At 41.2% G+C, this 17,963-nt stretch overlaps 1 protein-coding gene and 1 long non-coding RNA gene across 9 annotated transcripts in view; one reads left to right on the top strand and one right to left on the bottom strand.

The window, feature by feature from the left end:
- The window catches only part of CLYBL (citramalyl-CoA lyase), a 218,978-nt gene that overhangs the window by 132,047 nt on the left and 68,968 nt on the right, over window positions 1-17,963 (top strand). The window lies entirely within an intron of this gene.
- Window positions 14,309-17,963, bottom strand: part of LOC308552207 — a 97,903-nt gene continuing 94,248 nt past the window's right edge. The window contains exon 3 of one of the 2 annotated variants that reach the window (XR_013998114.1): window positions 14,309-16,533. This is a non-coding gene — a long non-coding RNA (uncharacterized lncRNA). The remainder of the gene's footprint in view (window positions 16,534-17,963) is intronic. The other variant, XR_013998113.1, reaches the window with a different exon arrangement.

The raw sequence follows: 17,963 nt of genomic DNA, 5'->3' as shown, positions 1-17,963 counted from the left end.
GACGTAAATTGTACCTCAGCTATTTTGTTAATGCCAATAGGGATTAAATTAGATTTTATAGCTGTTGTAGAAGTCTATTTGGTAGCTAACAAGTGGGGTTTTGAAATCCTGGAAAACATAATCCTATTATAAAACAGGCAGCTGAATTAACATTACCCAGGAAGGTTCTCTTCATGGATTAGCATTTTTTTACAATAACAAAGAAAATCATCGAATTCTATGGGGATATTACATGCTTTTCTCAAAAGTCAGAACAGTGAATTGGGAAAAGGGAGCAAGATAAATGACTAAACATGCTATTACTTAGACTGTTTCTTTTTAAGAGCATGGAGGCTGGGAAGTAAAGCTGAGTGTGGTCTTGTCTGTAACATGGCACGTGCCCTGGAGTTGGAAACGTGGCCTTACTGCGGCACATGTGAGCCCCACCTTCAGTTGTACATAGTTATTTGCATCAGCAATTCCCTTTTTATGTGGCCACCAAGGGACCAAAAATAGTCACTAGGAACTAAAGTCTGTGAACTAAAACACGAACTGATGCCACTTTCTATGAAATCAGTAATCCTTTTCCAGTTATTGTTAGACCCTAGAATCTGAGAATTTTAGAGCTAAAAAGAGCCTTGACATTTATTTTTATTCACTTTTATAGTCCAATTCCAAATTTTACTGTAAATGCTACAAAAAGATGGATCTCTCACACACATACATTTATATGCACACATGTAGATACACATATACACTTAACAATGTATGTGTGGCCTTTTTATTTTTAAAGAAGAAACTTCCTTAAGTCTTAGCCATTAGTGTTGGCTTATTGGTGAGGATTGTTATTAGAGCTTGCAGGACTTGCCAATTTTCATTTGCATGGGTATCATCTTAGCAGATAATCACATGCGTATCAATCACTCGCATATCATTGTGCTAGATAATTGCACGGGCATCAATCACCTGTGTATCTGGAGCAAGTTACCACATGGGCATCAATTCCATCTATATGGAGAAAGGTAATTGCATTAGAAACAGAGAAGGGTGTGTCTTCATGGTAAATAATCACATGGGTATCAATCAGGTTAGGGATCGAGGTAGCTAATCCTGTGCATATCCATCCCATTACTAATGGGGATAATTATATGAAGATCAGTCACATCAACACCCTGGTTTTCTGGTAGAGGCTTACATGTGAAGCGATCATGTCATGTCATGTCATGTCATATCATGTGTTTGCTTATGTTGGAGAAGAGGCTGTGTGTCCCTGTGCACACACCAGGTCAGGTGGCCACTGGATGCCTTAGGCCAAGGACCTGAGGAAGCAGTGCCCCCAACAAGGTTGGCAGAGCACTGGAATCTCTATGATTCGAGAGCCATTTGAGACTTTTGTTCTAAAGCTCCCTCTCCTGCAAGAATGGAAATACTCCTGGGAACAATGTGAGTGGATATAACAGACATTTGTGGTTTGCCACCAAGCATCCATTTTTCCTTCAGTGGTCAGCTGCTGGTTTCCATTCCATTCCCTGCAGTGTGGGTGTGGCTTCAGCCCCCACAGAGTCTGGGGTTCAGGGCTAACCAATCAGTGAATTGCATTCAGTTGGTCACAGTGACTGGCTCAGTCTAGGACACGTGACATTAGCCAGTCGAATCAGTGAACTTCAGTCCTGTTGTGGGAGAAAGGGGTGAGTTTTTTTCTTAAAGGATCTCACCTGAGAGGAGGTGAGTCTGGGGTTGCTGCAGCCATGGTACCTGGGGAGCCAGGTGTGTCCAGGGTTCCCCTCATGGAGCCAAAAATGAAGCCTCTTCAGAGAAGTCGGGACTGAGGGATGGAGAGGAATCAAGCCCTGAGAGTGTTGTTTGGGCCTGATTCCAGCAGAACCTGAAGTAAAATCTCTGACCTGCAAAACACTCACCTGGGCCACTGAAGTCACCTTTGACTTAAGCCAGTTGGAGGTGCTTTTCTGTCCCTTGCTTCAGGAAGAACCCTAACAGATAGGACAACTTTATCAGATCCTTTCCTGAGAACAAGGTTTCACTGGAGCAGGCCCTGTGGGAGAAGGAGCAGCTCTCCGGGAGGAAGCGAGGGCAGAGGGGAGCCTGGGCTTGGTTAAAGAATAATTACCTTGGACCTCAGCCTGGGCCTGGAGCTGCACTTGGCCCTGTTGGAGTGCCCTGGTCTCCTGGCCTCTACACAGCTGAGCTCAAGCTGTGAGGAACGTTTATTAAAGACCTTTAAATGCAGCCTGAATGCTTTCCCTTTTCTCTCTGCCTGTTCCTACTGCTTTGATATTTAGCAAGTACTCACAATGTGCAAGTTACACATCATTGTCCAAATGCAGTTTCAACCACCAAAATGAATGAAAAATATAGATGTCCTCATGGCAAGAATCATTTTGTTCTAAGGCATTATTTTATTGACATTTCAGAGGGCAGAGTTTTTTTAATCAGACTAAATGCTGCATCTGATGCTTATTGGTTTGGAAAAGCCTAAAGTTTTGAAAAAGCAGTAATAGAAAGTTATAATTCTCCATGAAGTGAAATATACTGCTATCTTTTTTTTTTTTTTAAATATATCTTTATTGATTTCAGAGAGAGGAAAAGAGAGGGAGAGATAGAAACATCAATGATGAGAGAGTCATTGATCAGCTAGCCTGCAACCCCCGGGCATGTGCCCAGACCCAGAATCGAACCCTGATCGCCTGGATCCTAGGTCGATGCTCAACCGCTGAGCTACACCCTGCCGGGCTATACTGCTATCTTAAATAGAATGTTTCTCAGAAAAGCTGAGTGAAATTTATATGCTTTGTTTACCAAATTCTGTGTGTTAAGCAGCTTGTTCCTTTTTTCCTTCAGCTTGTATTTTTATTGATACTGTCACTTTCTGCATATGCTGAAGTTTGAAATCAGAAGTGCATGGGCCTATCCATAGACACTCCTAATAAGACAACACAAGTTGTTAAAATATACTTATAATCTTAAAACCTCATTTGAACTTAATAATTCCAAATTCTCTTTCTTTCAAACTTAACTTAAACCTTAGCGATAGCAAAATGTACCATTTGTAGTTTGAAATGTAGTTCAGCACTTTTTGGGGGGGGTCCAGAATCCAATGGAAGTTCAAATAAACAATAGGATGAAAATGAGAAAGAAGGGAAAGGGTTAGGCTTGGCTCATTCACAGACTGATCATCTGTTAAATAAGTTCCTTTTGCCAGTGATGTATACATGTTCTCACCTGCTGCAAGTAGATATTTGTGAATGAATGCAGGCATGAATGAGTGGCTGAGCAAATGATTGGTCTTGGTCTCTGGCTGGGAGGTATCCCAAGGGACTTAACGTCAAGTGTGAGAGTTGTACAGCTTGTTCTCCACTCCAGTCTCCACATGTGCTCTTCCCTCTGCCAGCATCCTTCAAGTCTCACCAGGAGCATCATCCCTAGAAGGCCTTCCAGACCACTGAGATTTCTTGATCACCCAGGCTCTATGTTCTGCGTGTGTTAAATGTACTTTCCCTTCTGTAACATGCATCATACCTGTCAGACTTGTGCAGTGTTTGTCTTTCATATGGCCTGGAAGCCACATGAGGGCAGGGGTAGGGTCTGTAACCTGGTACTCAGCACTGTGCCTGCCTGCGCTACTTTGCTGCTCTCGGGAGAGTTGGGGGTGACACCACTGTGGTGTACTCCCCCTTCTCTGACACTGAGCAATGGGTATTAAGTTTGGGGAATCCATCCCAATTCAAGGGCTTAGTCTGACTAAGCCAGAGAAGGGTAATTCAGTCTTCTTACCAACAATCACATTTTATAGCCACTGAGTTATCTGGAGTGGCTTGCTGAAGATTTCTCCTAAAGTGTTTTTTCCTCTTAAAAGAGAACCATGGTGAATCAGTTTTTCTTTCCTGCTAACAGTGACAAAGAGGCATGTCGCCAGTTACTACTAAGGACGACCTGCCCTAGAACAAAGACAACATTGTGGGTGGCAAAGTGGGTACAGAAGAGACAGGCATCCTTGACACTGTTGAGCTGCTTTCATTGCCATCCCAGAAGCTCCCCCACCACTGAATATTGTCACATAAATACCCCTAGTGTTTAATTGAGCCAGTCTGGATTGGGTTTTCCATTCTCTGCAGCCTAACGTATCCAGACTGAAATGTAGAAGGCATATGGGCCTTGGCATCAGATGCGTTGGTTTTGATTCTTATTGGTAGACTTAGGCCTGACTTTCTTTTTTTGAAAATTATTATTTATTTATTTTAATCCTCACCCAAGAATATGTTTTTATTGATTGTTAGAGGAAGGGACAGAGAGAGAGAAAAACATCGATGTGAGAAACATCAATCGGTTACCTCGATCGACCAGGGACCCAACCCACAACGTGGGCATGTGCCCTGACTGGGAATCAAACTGTGACCTCCTGGTTCATAGGTAGACATTCAACCACTGAGCCTTGCTGGCCAGGCAAAAATATTTTATTTATTATTTTAATAGATGTATAATATGCATCAGGTAGTTTCATTTCAATTCAGTTAACCATTCTCCTACTGCTGACTATTTACATTCTTTCCAGTTTCTTACTACAATTTAATAGTATAGCTATTATGTAATTTTTTAATAAAATTATTATATAACTTAAAATTTTGTAATTTTAGCAATAAGGAGTTTCATGTATATAACTTTTTCCTTCTTGAACTTATTTTCTTTTTTTATTGAGATATAATTGACATATAACATTATATTAGTTTCAGGTGTACAACATGATGATTTGATATTTGTATATATTACAAAATGATCACCATAATAATCTAGTTAATATCTGTCACCTTACATAGTTCCAGAATTTTTTTCTTTAAATAACTTTTAAGATCTACTCTTAACAACTTTCAAATATGCAGTACAGTATAATTAACTATAGTCAGCATGTTTATATTACATCCCTATGACTTATTTATTTTAAAACTGGAAGTTTATACCTTTTGACCCCCTTCACCCATTTGGCCCACCTCCTCAACCCCAGTCTCTGACAACCAGAGCATGACTCAACCACAAATATCTGATTTGATGTAGAATCCAGTTGGGTCGCGTGAAAGTTTATATAAGAAATGGAACCCAGCATACCTATGTTCATAGCAGCGCCGTTCACAACAGCCAAAAGGTAGAAGCAACCCAGGTGTCCAAGATGGATGACTGGATAAGCACAATGTAGTATATCTATACCATGGAATATTACTCAGCCTTAAAAAAAACAGAAAACGGAAATTTTGACACATGCTACATACAACACGTATGAATCTTAAGACATTATGCTAAGTGAAATGGGCCAGTCACAAAAGGACAAATACTGTATGATTCTACTTATATGAGGTACCTAGAATAGTCAGATTCATAGAGACAGGAAGTAGAAGGATGGTGGCCAGGTGCTGGTGGAAGGGTTGAATGGAGAGTTTATAGTTAATGGGTACAGAGTTTCAGTTGGGGAAAATTAAGAAGAAGTTCTAGAGATAGGTAGTAATTGCACGACAGTGTAAATGTACTTAATGCTACTAAATCGTACACTTAAAAATAGTAAATTTTACGTTAGGTAACTTATACCAGGATAAAACATTTTTTTAAAAGGAAAAAAATTGTGACCCAACCAAGAATATGAATAATATGAAAAGAGGTTAGTTGAAAAAAGTTAGCAGCAACTTGGGTGAGAAGGTTACAGCTCAAAGCAGAGCAAAGAATTAGGTTAGATTGTAATTTAGATTCAAGAAAACCAACTCTATCTGAAGGGTATGAACTTGAAGTTTCCTGTTGTCATGACAACTATAAAAGGGCTCATGATTCTTGTGGCAGAAGACTCACCTGGGCCTCGTGTATGTGCTGGACAAAGATCTGTGGCCTACAAGCAACCTTGATGCCAGTAATTTATAGACTTACAAGTATTTGGGAAGGTTTTGCTTGTTAGGTCAAGCATTTGAACCACTTAAAAAGAAAATAAACATATTAAGTTCATAAATACAGATTTTAAAATTTAAGGGAATTTAATAAAGTTGTAAATGGCACCAACTGAGATGTAAACTTACTTAAATCTATTCAACTTGAATTAATCCATTTTATTTACAAGGAATAAGATTGTAGACTAAACACAAAGGCCTAAGGAAAATAGATTGTTGAGTTGGTAAAAAAATTTTTTTAATCCTCACCCTAGGATATTTTTTTCCATTGCTTTTCAGAGAGAGGGGAGGGAGAGAAACATCGATGTGTCTATAGATTGGTTTCCTCCCACACTTGCCAGGGGCAGAGCCTGCAAGGAGCCAGAGCCTGCAGCCAAGTTATGTGCCTTTGTCCAGAATCAAACCTGGGACCTTTCAGTCCCCGGACTGATGCTCTAACAACTGAGCCAAACTTGCTAGGGCTGAGTTGGTAATTTTTTAAAACCAAAGTACCCTGCTTGGTCTTTTCTTTGCACAAAAGCTGCCCTCAGATGTTAAACAAAACAAACCTCATATTGACAGCTCCAATCCTAGTACTTTCTACCCCACAGTCTAGTTGTTGATTTATTTGTGGGTTTCTTCCCCTAGAACATAAGCTTCTTGAGGCCAGAATGACATTTGTATCATAAGCACCTAGTACAGCTCCAGACACACAAAAGGCTTTCAACAGGTGGTTCAGATAAATGGCTTAAGGAGAAAAGGTACAGGTATGCTTGAATCTATCCAGTTGCTATGCTTGTTTGTTTTACACACACACATATCTCCCAGATACCTGCAACAACTTTGGTTTTGACATCTATGTGAACATTCCCTAGATGAAGCCATCCACTTATTTTGATGGATTATCATTTATAAACACATTTATAATAAATATAATTGAACAAAGAAATTATGAGGGCTATTTTTTATTTTATTGTTCTCATAGGAACCTTATGCACTACACAGTGAGTGCCCAACCCCTGACTGTCCACATAATCTCCCAGAAGTAAAATGTTACACTTGGGAGACGACCCTCTGTGAACGGCTGACATCACACAGAGGACCATCTCTGCCATGCTGGGCTCACAGTCACATCTCTGACATCCAGTGGCACTGCATTCAGAGAAAAGCATCAAGATTTAGAGCTTGGTAGCAAATAAAGAGAGGGCTCCCAAAGCATCTTGTGAGAGTTGGGGGAAGAAATGCCCTTTCTCTGAGACAGTAGCAAGTCTTCATGCATGGCTTCCTCTCTTGGCACCTTTCCCCTCGTGGTGGGACAGATCTGAAGTGAAGAAAGGGACGGCTGTAGGTCCTTGGCTGTCACGCTGTTAGTGATTAGCTGTTTTCGGCAATTATGCCCTTCCATCCAGGGTGTGACGGCTGGCACCTCTGGTAATGAGATGCTTTCTGGGGCTCGCATGTTTAAGGCTCTGCTGGCTTCCTCTTGGCCTTCGCTCACTGTTCTCCTTGGCAGCTTCCGAGTTTACTGACATTATTACCAATGTGACATGTTCCTCTTGGCCAACACAAAGACTCAGGGAAGACATGCCAGTCTGCCGTCAGAGAGGGCCCTCGGAGGTTCCGGAGAGAAACGTGAAGCGGGATGTAGGCCCCAGGGAGTGGAGACACTGGCTCACTCATCCAGACTCTCAAGAATAACCCACGCCCGAGTTTTGCCAGGAAGTGGGAATTTTCATTCTACACTGAAGTAACATAGGAATTTTTTCTTACATAGGAGTAGCATTGTTGGTGAGATTGTCATACCAGCTAGATAAATGATTCACTCAGGGACTCATCAAAAAATTATTGAGGAACCACTATCTGGCAACACAAGGCTAACACTGAAGGTGATCATGGTGTGGATCACCATGGAGAGGAAGAAAATGCAGTCCCTCCTCTCACAGAGCCTATGGGCTGATGACAGAGACAGACATCAGTCCAACGGTCACTAAAATAAATGTATGGATGTGAATTGTGATAGGTGATGGGAAGGCAAACGTCAGGATGCTGTGAGAGTATAATATAGGACTCCACGCTGGAGAGAAGAAGTCTCTATGGAAATGACATTTGAACTAGGATACGAACTAGACTAGGAGAAACTAGACTGAGGGTGGGGTGCAGGGGGAGATGAACAGAGGAAGAGCCTTTGGGCAGGAGGAGAAGCACATGCAAAGACCCAGGAGCAGCAAGAAGCCTGTGAGAAGGGCGCAGAGGCCAGAGTGCGCAGAGCTTGGGGATTGTGCAGGATAAGGCTAGAGAGGTGGGCAGGGGCTCAGTGGTGCAGGATCAGGGGCCATGGTAAGGGGCCTGTACGTATGTTCTTAGGTGATGGAAGGCCACTAAGGGTTTTAAACGGCAGAGATGGTGTCTTACAGAATATCATTCTGGATGCCGCAGAGCCGAGTGAATCTGGGAAGGGGTCGGGAAGGCCATTCACACACTGACACATGGTCAGTGAGAGGGAATGGGGGGGTGGGGAATATAGATGATGTGGGAGACGGTTTCATTTCCTTCCTTCCTTCTCCTCCCAACCGAAGCCACCTTGTCTGCTCCAAAAGACAGAAATGGATTCTTTTTCTTGAAGACCGTTATCTTTAAGTTTCCTAAGTAAAGTTATATCCTCCTGTCTCTATGGGGAAATCCCTCAAAGAAACAGGATGAAAATTTTAGGGAAGTCACCTTCCAGTTCTGAAAGAGCAAAGGGGCTTCTCCTGTGCCACTCCACACCCTTCCTCCAGACCCATGAGAACCCCCAAAGTGATCCAATTTCCATCACTCCCGAAGCCAGCCAAGCAAGGGCACGTTTATAGGATTCCCTCCCAGCCACAGTCCAGACAACAATAAAAACAGATGCAAGCCCCGCTGTGGTACCAAAGCCCTCGCTGGCAACCAGGGGGTCAAGTGCCCATTATCCAGGTAAGCAGGCTCTCCCTGGGAGATGAGAAGTGCACATTGACGTGCCAAGCGGAGAGGGGCTGGAAATCACAGGGGCCGCCTGGGAAAGGAGGTCTCAGCCAGGCAGTGCTAATAAAACCAGACAATGCCACGGAGCTGGCGTGGCTAAGCCAGGAGCAAGGGAAGGATGGACTGGGGGACGAAGGGCCTCCCTTCCTCCAAAATCAATGTCCCTGTTAACTTGGGCAGAAGAAAATCTGACAGCTCTGGAAAACTGCCCATCTGATGAGAAGGAGGAAGCTGAGAAGCAGTTGGAGCCCGAGAAAGCCCAGAGACGCAGGCGTGATCGGTTGCCCATTGGGGACCTGGTGGCAGCCCACTCTGCTCTGCTTTTACCAAAGCCCAGGAGGACAGGGGCTGCTGCCAGTCCCCACCACCACCTCCCCAGCTGCCTTGTAACGTGCCTGCCCCTCCGGTGATCCCAGCTGGGTCTGTCTTAGAAAATATCCAGGAACAAACAGGGCATTCAGCTTCTGAACCCAATCTCCCTGAGGTCTGCGCAGTTTGGGGCCATTTGGTTTTGTTATCTGGTATATAACTGAGAGGCAAGTGCAATAACTGACATTTGCAGAGAAGCAGAAGTCTTGCCAAGAAAATTGTAGTGAAAAATCACCCTTTTATTGATAAAGGGATACCATCAGGATGTTTTTTTAAGGCCGCTTGTGTGAAGATAGTGGTATGAATCCACAGTCTACATTTTCAAAATCCAAAGAGCTCTGAAAACTAGAATTTTTATCATAAGCTTTTGGCTAACTCACTCAGCAGTAAAAACTGACCTAAACTGATGTGAGGCAATTAGTAGACTCTATCTCCTTAGCATGATTAACCCTATATTTTGCCCCAAGTTTCCAGGGGGGTCATATGAAATAGACTGTATGGGTACCATTTTACCTTTCTAGAGTCCAAAACACTCTTCATTTCAAAACTCTTGGGTCGTCCAGGTTTTCTAATAAGGGATTGTAAACTTGTATTGTTATGTATTTGAGGACCTGTGGTCCGTAGACAAACAGGAAGTCCAAGAGCAGACTAAAATAGAGCCCTTAACACTATAAATATTTCATAGACACATAGATGTTTGGGGTTGATGGAATTGTAGAAGTCCCCTCATATGTCTGAGTCCAAATTTCAATGGAGACAGCATGTGGTGAAAAAAACATGGGTTTGGGCGTCAAAAGGTGCCTGGGTCATTATTAATGACCCATGTGGCCTTGGGCAAGACTTTTCTCCTCCCTGGGTCTCATCCATAACGTGAAGGACTTGGATGAGATGACTCCTAAGGACACCTCCTGTTTTCAGATTCCATAATTCTATAAACTCCCTACGGGAAGGATAAGGGGCCGGGTAACTAGAAGCTCAGAAATGTCCTCGAAGTGAGAAAAGCAAGAACATAGTCACGTGTTCCTGTCCATCAGTAGGCATGAAAATAACACTAACTGGTCAACTAGAGTTTGGCAAATCATGCCACCGTTTATGGCACTATTCGTATATCCTCAGCGGCTGAGTGATCAATACGCCCAAGACCCTGGATGGAAACAGCCCTGGCACTGAGTGGGGCTGAGGAGGATCCCTGTCGTGCCAAGGCTGTGACACTGCATTCTGCTGAAATCAATTTGGCTCTGTTTCATGCGTACCTAGCAGATTCACCAGATTGTGAAAATGAATGTTTTCCATGCGCGTGGCTGATTTTTGCATGCATCTGTTCACTCATCTAAACCTTAGTTACATGCTGCTAGGAGAATGAAAGGCTATAATTTTTTCTTTCTGAAGCAGGACTGGTAGAGGCATCATGATCTCTGCTTTACAATTCTGCGCCAAAATGGTGAACCACTTTTCTTCTTATTGTCTCAGGGGGGGGAAAAAAGAAGCGATACGGCCGTATTTTCTTTTGGATTTGCAAATGATCCTGACCTTAATGGGAGTCCAGTGCCCGAGAGCATGGTCTTCAGAATATAAATATCCAGTGGAATGTGAACATGAGCATTTAACTATATCATTTTAATGTGACATTAATAAGCCCTTGCTAGCTTGTCACGTTTTCATTTTAGATGACAGCGCTTCCTTCAGATGTCAGTGGTCAAGTGCAAGAGCAGTAATACTAGTATTTACTTAGTACTTTGCATTTCTGGGATGCTTTTATCACCAGTAATTAGTAAACCACAAATAATTTCTGCTCCATAGTTACTACAGTCCTCAGTGTTCATGACACAATATGCTCTGGTGACTGATAAGTAGGATGCAATTTGGAATCAGTTAAACTCAGTTTGGGCTCTGACTTACTGTGTGTCTAGCCCTTGGCAAGCCTCTGTGTTCTCATCTGTAGAAGGGGGATAGAGACAGCATGGGTGTGAGGAATAAATCAGAATGTGGATTTAAACTACATAAACTAGTACCTGGCATACTGGAAGTGCTTAATTTATCCTACCTGTAAACTGACGGTCACTTTGTGTTCCCCAAGTCCTCCAGCCTCTAGGAATGACACCATAGACAATAAACTACTTAAAGTAGAAAAATTGCCCTACCACCTCACAACACTCCCTCTCTCCTTCTTTCTCAAACTTCTGGAGCCTCTCCATTCCTGACTTTATTTTGCAGGGAAACTTGGTTTTCTTTGTCTCACTCCTAGTCCCTACCCACCTCACCTTGAGGGCTATATTTCCACTAGCAAACGACCCAACGAGTTATTGTTTTTTAACCAAATAGAAATAGTTCTTTCTACCTACATTGAGGGTGGTTAAATTTATATTTTTAAAGAGAGTTTTCTGAACAAAACAAACAAATACTCATTGACACAGACAACAACATGGTGGTTACCAGAGACAATGAGGGGTGTAGGTACTATCCATACTTTAATCGTTTCTGAATTACAGTCAAACAATATGACATAATTATGTCCATAAAGGTTACCTCAGTATTTACTGAGCACCTAAATGTTCAAGGCATTGCACTGGTTAGTCTTGGCAAGGGAAAGAGAACTCTAAACTAGCAATTCTATTTTTCTCATCGTCAAATCTAAGCTCTGGCTATAACTTACATATTTGTCATAAACAACACTTCCCTAGCCTAGCTGGGCCTGGCTCAGCGGTTGAGCATTGACCTAGGATACAGGAGATCGCGGTTTGATTCCCGGTCAGGGCACATGCCCGGGTTGCGGGCTTGATCCCCAGTCGGGGACGACTCTGTCATCATTGATGTTTCTCTCTCTCTCTCTCCTTCTCCCTTCCTCTCTCTGAAATCAACAAAGATATAGTAAATAATAATAATAATAATAAGGTCTCCATTTTAAAAACAAACAACACTCACCTAGCTCCATCAACAACCAGTGAGATTCGGTGATTAGTTCTGATTTGAACTGATTTGTTCACCAAATAGGAATATTTGACATCAAAAAATGCCAAACGTGGGATGGATATCAGTTTTCCAGGATGCTGGAGTCTTCCCCAATGTAATATCTTAATGTGTTTGTTTAAGATGTTTTTGCTTAAAAATGGCTCACCGAGTCCTTACTTTTGTTGGTCACGACCACAGTGGAATGGACCTGAAAAGTTGGGCAAAGGCCTAGTAAAACAGGCCTCAAAGACTATAAGTATGCCAGGTCTTTTCTAGTGCCTTCTGGCTGGGTTTTCATGGAAGGTGGTAGGGGGTCTTAATGTGTGCTACAGGTAGGATTGGATTTTCCTCTTACCCATCAATAACAGATAATGCCTAAGCAAAGATGTGCATGACACCAGAAATATAGGGCTACATAATTATGTCGATACTGGATCATTCTTTCTCAGCCAAGTCAACTCTTGTCCAAATTCTCTTGTTCCAGAGCCTTGCATTTATCTCTGGGATGATTTTCATTGAGAATATAATGTGTTTTCTAAAAGGGATCAGATTGTGTATTGGGAGTCCTTAGATGTAGAATAGCTGTTTTCTTTTAGATTTCAGCATGTAAGTCTTTATCTTTCATGTATGTGTATGCGCACATGCGTATGCATGTGAGAATGAGAGACGAAAATATAAATAAGCACTAATCTAAGAGAGGACCTGGAATCCAGTTCTTGCCCTACCTCTGATTCGATGTGAGAATTTGTGTGGCAGAGATCAGCCAGCTCTTCAGCAAAACCCACTTCCACTTCTTCCTGTTACACGGCCGATCTTTTCCAGCCTCCTTTGCAGTTATGTATTGCCTTGTGATTAGGTTTTGACCCACAGAATGTATACTACTTATACATATACTACTTCCAGACCTCACCTATAAAAACTTTCCACTGTTCCCCACGTTCTTTCTCCTTGTTGATTGTTAATAGCCAGAGAGAGACCTTGAAGTTGTGGGTTAAAGATGATATTGCTACTGGCAGCCTGGGTCCCTGAAGACCACGTGGAGCAAAAGGCACAGCTCCTGCCATTCCACCCACCGCAGAGTAGATCCAGCACAAACAAGAAAGGAGCTGCTGTTGTGTTAAGTCTCTGTGATTGTAGGTGTTAGAGCAGCTCACATCACTGTAGCTAAAAAGTGAAGTGCCTTACCCTCCTCAGTTTCTGTAGCTATAAAGTAGGATTTGCTTTTTGAAAATTCCACTTAATCCGCTTGAAATTGAAATGTGATGTGTGTAAAAATAACTTCCTTATCCTGTGTTCTATTTTAGCCTTTTCCCATGCATTTTTACTTGTAGTTTAAATATAATTTTATATTTAGCTGTTTTCACTTGACACCACAAGTGTTTTTCCACATTGCCACAATCTTCAAAATTATAAATGTTAATGACTGCTTAATATTCCAGCAAGCTGATGTACCATAATTGTCTAAAACAAGTGTGGAGATGCTACTGTTACACCCTGCTTTGAGAAAATTCAACTTATCAAAACAGTTAAATCTGGGCAGCATGTGTGTGAGGTTACTACTCCTAAAGTTAATGGAACTTTTCTCATTCAAAGAATTCTCTACAAGGGACTTTTAAATACTAAGCTCCCCTTGTGTTTCTTTGGTATAATTTAAATTATAAAAATGTACTACACCCTCAGCTATCTACTATAAAAGCAAAGTATTTGTATTTTATATATATACATTTTGACATTTGCCACTGGTTGCAGAGAATCCCAACTTCTCTAAAGCGGATCTGAACCCAGGTGGTCTTTCCTGAGTGCCTCACCTTCTCTACTTCCAATGGTCTAACCAGGCAGAGGATCATGTGGGGGCAGGGTTGGGACTGTTGCATTTACCTGTGCTCACACTTCTATTTGCATTCATTGTTTTTGCACATGCCCATATTTTTAAAATCTTGTCTTAGCTGCCAAAACGACAATATAGCAATGGTAATAGAATAATACAAATGGGAAAAATCACTGAAACTTATCACTGTAACAGATGTGCCCCTTCAGTATTCTTTGTTTACCTTGCCATATGCACACAGAAAGTATACCTAGTTGTATTTGTCTGTATACAGTTTTATTTCCTCCTTCGATCATGTAACCCCTCTGCAAGGATCATTGTCACCTTACTTCATAGTCTCAATATTAGTATAGAAGTCCCCACTATCTAAAATCTCACCGTTGGAATAGTCACCATAACAACTTAGAGAAACTTTTAACCCACATTTTACCATCTGGATCAAAATCCAACATGAGTTTGCATGTGTGTACTGGCAAAAACATTGAGGTTTCATATGGATTCTGATTAGTGGATTGGAAGGTATTCAGCTGTTCTTCTGGGGGGATTGCAGTGTGTGTTGTTTATATGTGTGCATTATTACTGATGTCCACCTTGTGTTATTAAGTCTTCTGAAAAAGGTTCCTTAGCATATTGTTTCATTTATTTCTGTACATTACCACACATGTTTAATATGGCATAAAATGAAAACAGAAGTTGTACCCACTACTATACAGTATCACTTACTGTAAAAAAACATATGTACTATAAAAAGGCACTACTATACAATATCATGTACTGTAACAAAACATATTCATGTCCATTTGTGGCTTGATAGCTCTTCTTTTTAATGCTGGATATTCCATTGTATATACATACCACTGTTTATCCTTTCACCTGTTGAATGTGCATTATTTTTTATATATTGCTTACTGATTGAGTCCCAAACTCTCCAACAGGGCTGTAAAGTGTCTTTAAATACATCAAGTAACCATAAGGTTTTTTTCTTTTTTTTTTAAAGTCACCATACACAGTGTTCCAATATGTGCTGGCTGCCCATTAAATTGTTATCTGGTAGCTTCCCTCACTGTTATCTTGGGAAGTCCTTTGGCCTGATTTTGGAGTTGGATCTTCATTTTTCTGGGCCTCATGTATTTTTATTTCTTGCTTTATTTCCTAATTTTAATGGAGTACATCCTCTAGTAACTTCCTCAGAAAGGATATATGGGGGATACTTTTTAAAAAAGATTTAGAGTCTCTGCAAGTCTTTATTCAATGCTCCTAGTTCAGACTTTTCTAGACTTGAATACCAAGAGGAAAACTAGTTGGCTTGCTGGTGGCTTAGTATAAGCATGCTATTAAGAGATTTCTGAATGGTTAGTATTCTACTATTTCTTATATCTTTGTCTAATTTTCCTTTTCTACTAGCTTGAAAACCTTCTGACTAATAGCCCTCCCCACCTAATCTTTTTGTAAAAAAATTTGAATTGGCCTCACTTCATTAATTGAGCATTAGAAACAATCCTTGCGCAGAAATCTATATTACAGCATAAGAATGGCTGTGTTCACTTACTAATATTTCCCTCCCCACTTTTAGATTGAAGCAAGTACAGACTAACTAGACAGAGACTATTTCTGGGAAGTGAAACAGTTAGTAGTTGGAAAGGTATGTTTTAGTGAAGATTGTTTATAAACACACCTCTTGCTGCCAAGATCTTAACGTCTAACTAATTAGCATCACCCTAGCTTCCCCTTTCCTCTTCCATAACCTGCTTTCACCTTCCTTCATTTATACACACTCACATGAGCACACACAGCTTACTCTCTTGCTTTCTCTTTCCTTCTTTATTTCAGTCTGCACAAGTTTGAGCACAAAATTGGCTTCCCTTCTAGCTGTTTGTCTCTGTACTCCATCAAAAGATATTTTCTGCATCTCTAATTTCATCAAGATATGCCTGACTGAGAATGTCAAAACCACTGAGCAGAAGTGTTTAATCCGAAGTTGGCTCTGCCGGTGATGATCAGCTGAGGAAACGACCTCGAGTTTTTTCTTAATTGTTAGGACGTTACGTCTTCACTTCATGGAATAGATTCCCATCCTGCCTCTCATCCCCGGCTCTTTATGTGCACAGACCCCCACTGATTTCCAATAGAGCTCTCTGCACCGGGAAGGACACATGGAGGGGAAAAGATATCTGGCCATATGTAGGAACACTGCCTTTAGTGAAGGTTTTCCATAAGCAGAGAGTAATTTTGTGATTTATTGGACAGTCAGATCCTGGCCACATTTATGTAACTCTGTAGACTAGGGGTTGAGAGTTGAGCTGGTCACCAAGCAACAAGCCCGGGAGAGGTCTGGGCACTCAGGGTGTAGTAGGGAGAGGAGATCGCAGTTCCAGTCCCTGCTCAGCATCAGATGGCTGTGTGGTATCAGGAAAGTCTGTTCACCTCTCCGAGCCTTCGTAGCATCATCTGTAGAATGGGGAGAAAGCCACTGATCTCCCAAGGTGGCTGCAAGGAGAAAGATAAAATAAGTGTGTTTGAAAACACTTTATAAATGATAAAGTACAATGTGAAATGTTACTTATTATTATCTGACCTTAGAGATAAGAACCAAAATGGTACATTTTTATCCCAAGGTGTGTTTTTTATTTTGTTTCCTATTGATTTAGAGTCTTTAAATGTATGATGTTTTGTTGTCTAAAGTATTTTATAACTATAAAAATTATGAAAGGAAAGATTCAAAGTATAATTAGTAGGGGACGAAGCTTATGTTTCTCTGGTATGAGAACACCCATGACTTGCTGGCCAAGATGGTACATTCATGAGGTTTGCCCACATGGTGAGGGAATATCATGCTCAGAGGGCACATTTAGTGAATATTTGAGAATGATGGTGGTGAAGAGCAAGTGTTCATATATTGGCTGCTTCAGAGACATTGGTGGAACCAGAATGAATACCATGAAACAGGTAGATTTCCTCCCTTCCATTTTGGCCTGTTTGCCGGTCCTTTTTCTGCACATCATCTGTACCAGGCTCAGGATCTGCAACCCTCTTCCAAGAAATATCTGGTGAGGAAGACTAGAGAGCTGCCGATCGCTAGTGTATAATGTCTCTTTTGATGGGGTGTAGCTTCTCCCTTCCAAAAGGGAGAAGGCTGAATCTCATGGACACAAGACATTTCTTATTTCTTCAGTCTGGAAGAAAGCTATTGTGATGATCTGCTTTATGGGCCAACTTGGCTAAGCTATCTAGTGCCCATTTATTAAACACTGACCTGGATGTTGCTGGGAAGATATTTAGTAGATGTGGTTAATATCTACATAAAGTTGACTTTATGTAAAGTAGATTACCCTGGATAATGTAGGTGGGCTTCATCCAATCAGTTGCAGGCCTTAAGAGCAAAAACTTGTTTCCTGGAGAAGAAATTCTGCCTGGGAACTACAACATCAAGTCCAGTCCACCAGCTTGCCTTGTAGATTTTGAATTCCTTAAATCTATCTATCATCTATCTAGCTGTCTATCTGTCAATCTGTCTATCTATCTATCTATCATCTATCTATCTATCTATCTATCTATCTATCTATCTATCTATCTATCTATCTGTCTATCTATCATCTATCATCTATCATCATCTTTTGGTTCTGTTTCTCTGGAGAGCTCTGACTGGTACCACTTTTCTCTATTCAGAGTTTACCTTTTTCTTTGACTCAACTCTCAGCAGCCCTGGCTACAAAATTTTTATTTTCACAAGACAAATCAACTGTGTTACTGTAACAACAAACTGTATAAATTAACTCCAAATTATAATACAACTCGGATCTTCTTAAAATCTACTAAACTTTGATATAACATTTGAAGTACATTTTTTAAAATCCTTGTCAGTTTTACCTCATCAAAAGCCAAAAGTTCAAAACATCTGCATTCTAATCCATCTGCCT

Source organism: Miniopterus schreibersii (assembly GCF_964146895.1).
Source record: "Miniopterus schreibersii genome assembly, chromosome: 2".
In the NCBI taxonomy this organism is placed as follows: Eukaryota; Metazoa; Chordata; class Mammalia; order Chiroptera; family Miniopteridae; genus Miniopterus; species Miniopterus schreibersii.
Note: the sequence above shows the minus strand (reverse complement) of the source record. Positions and strands in the feature narration are given on the sequence as shown.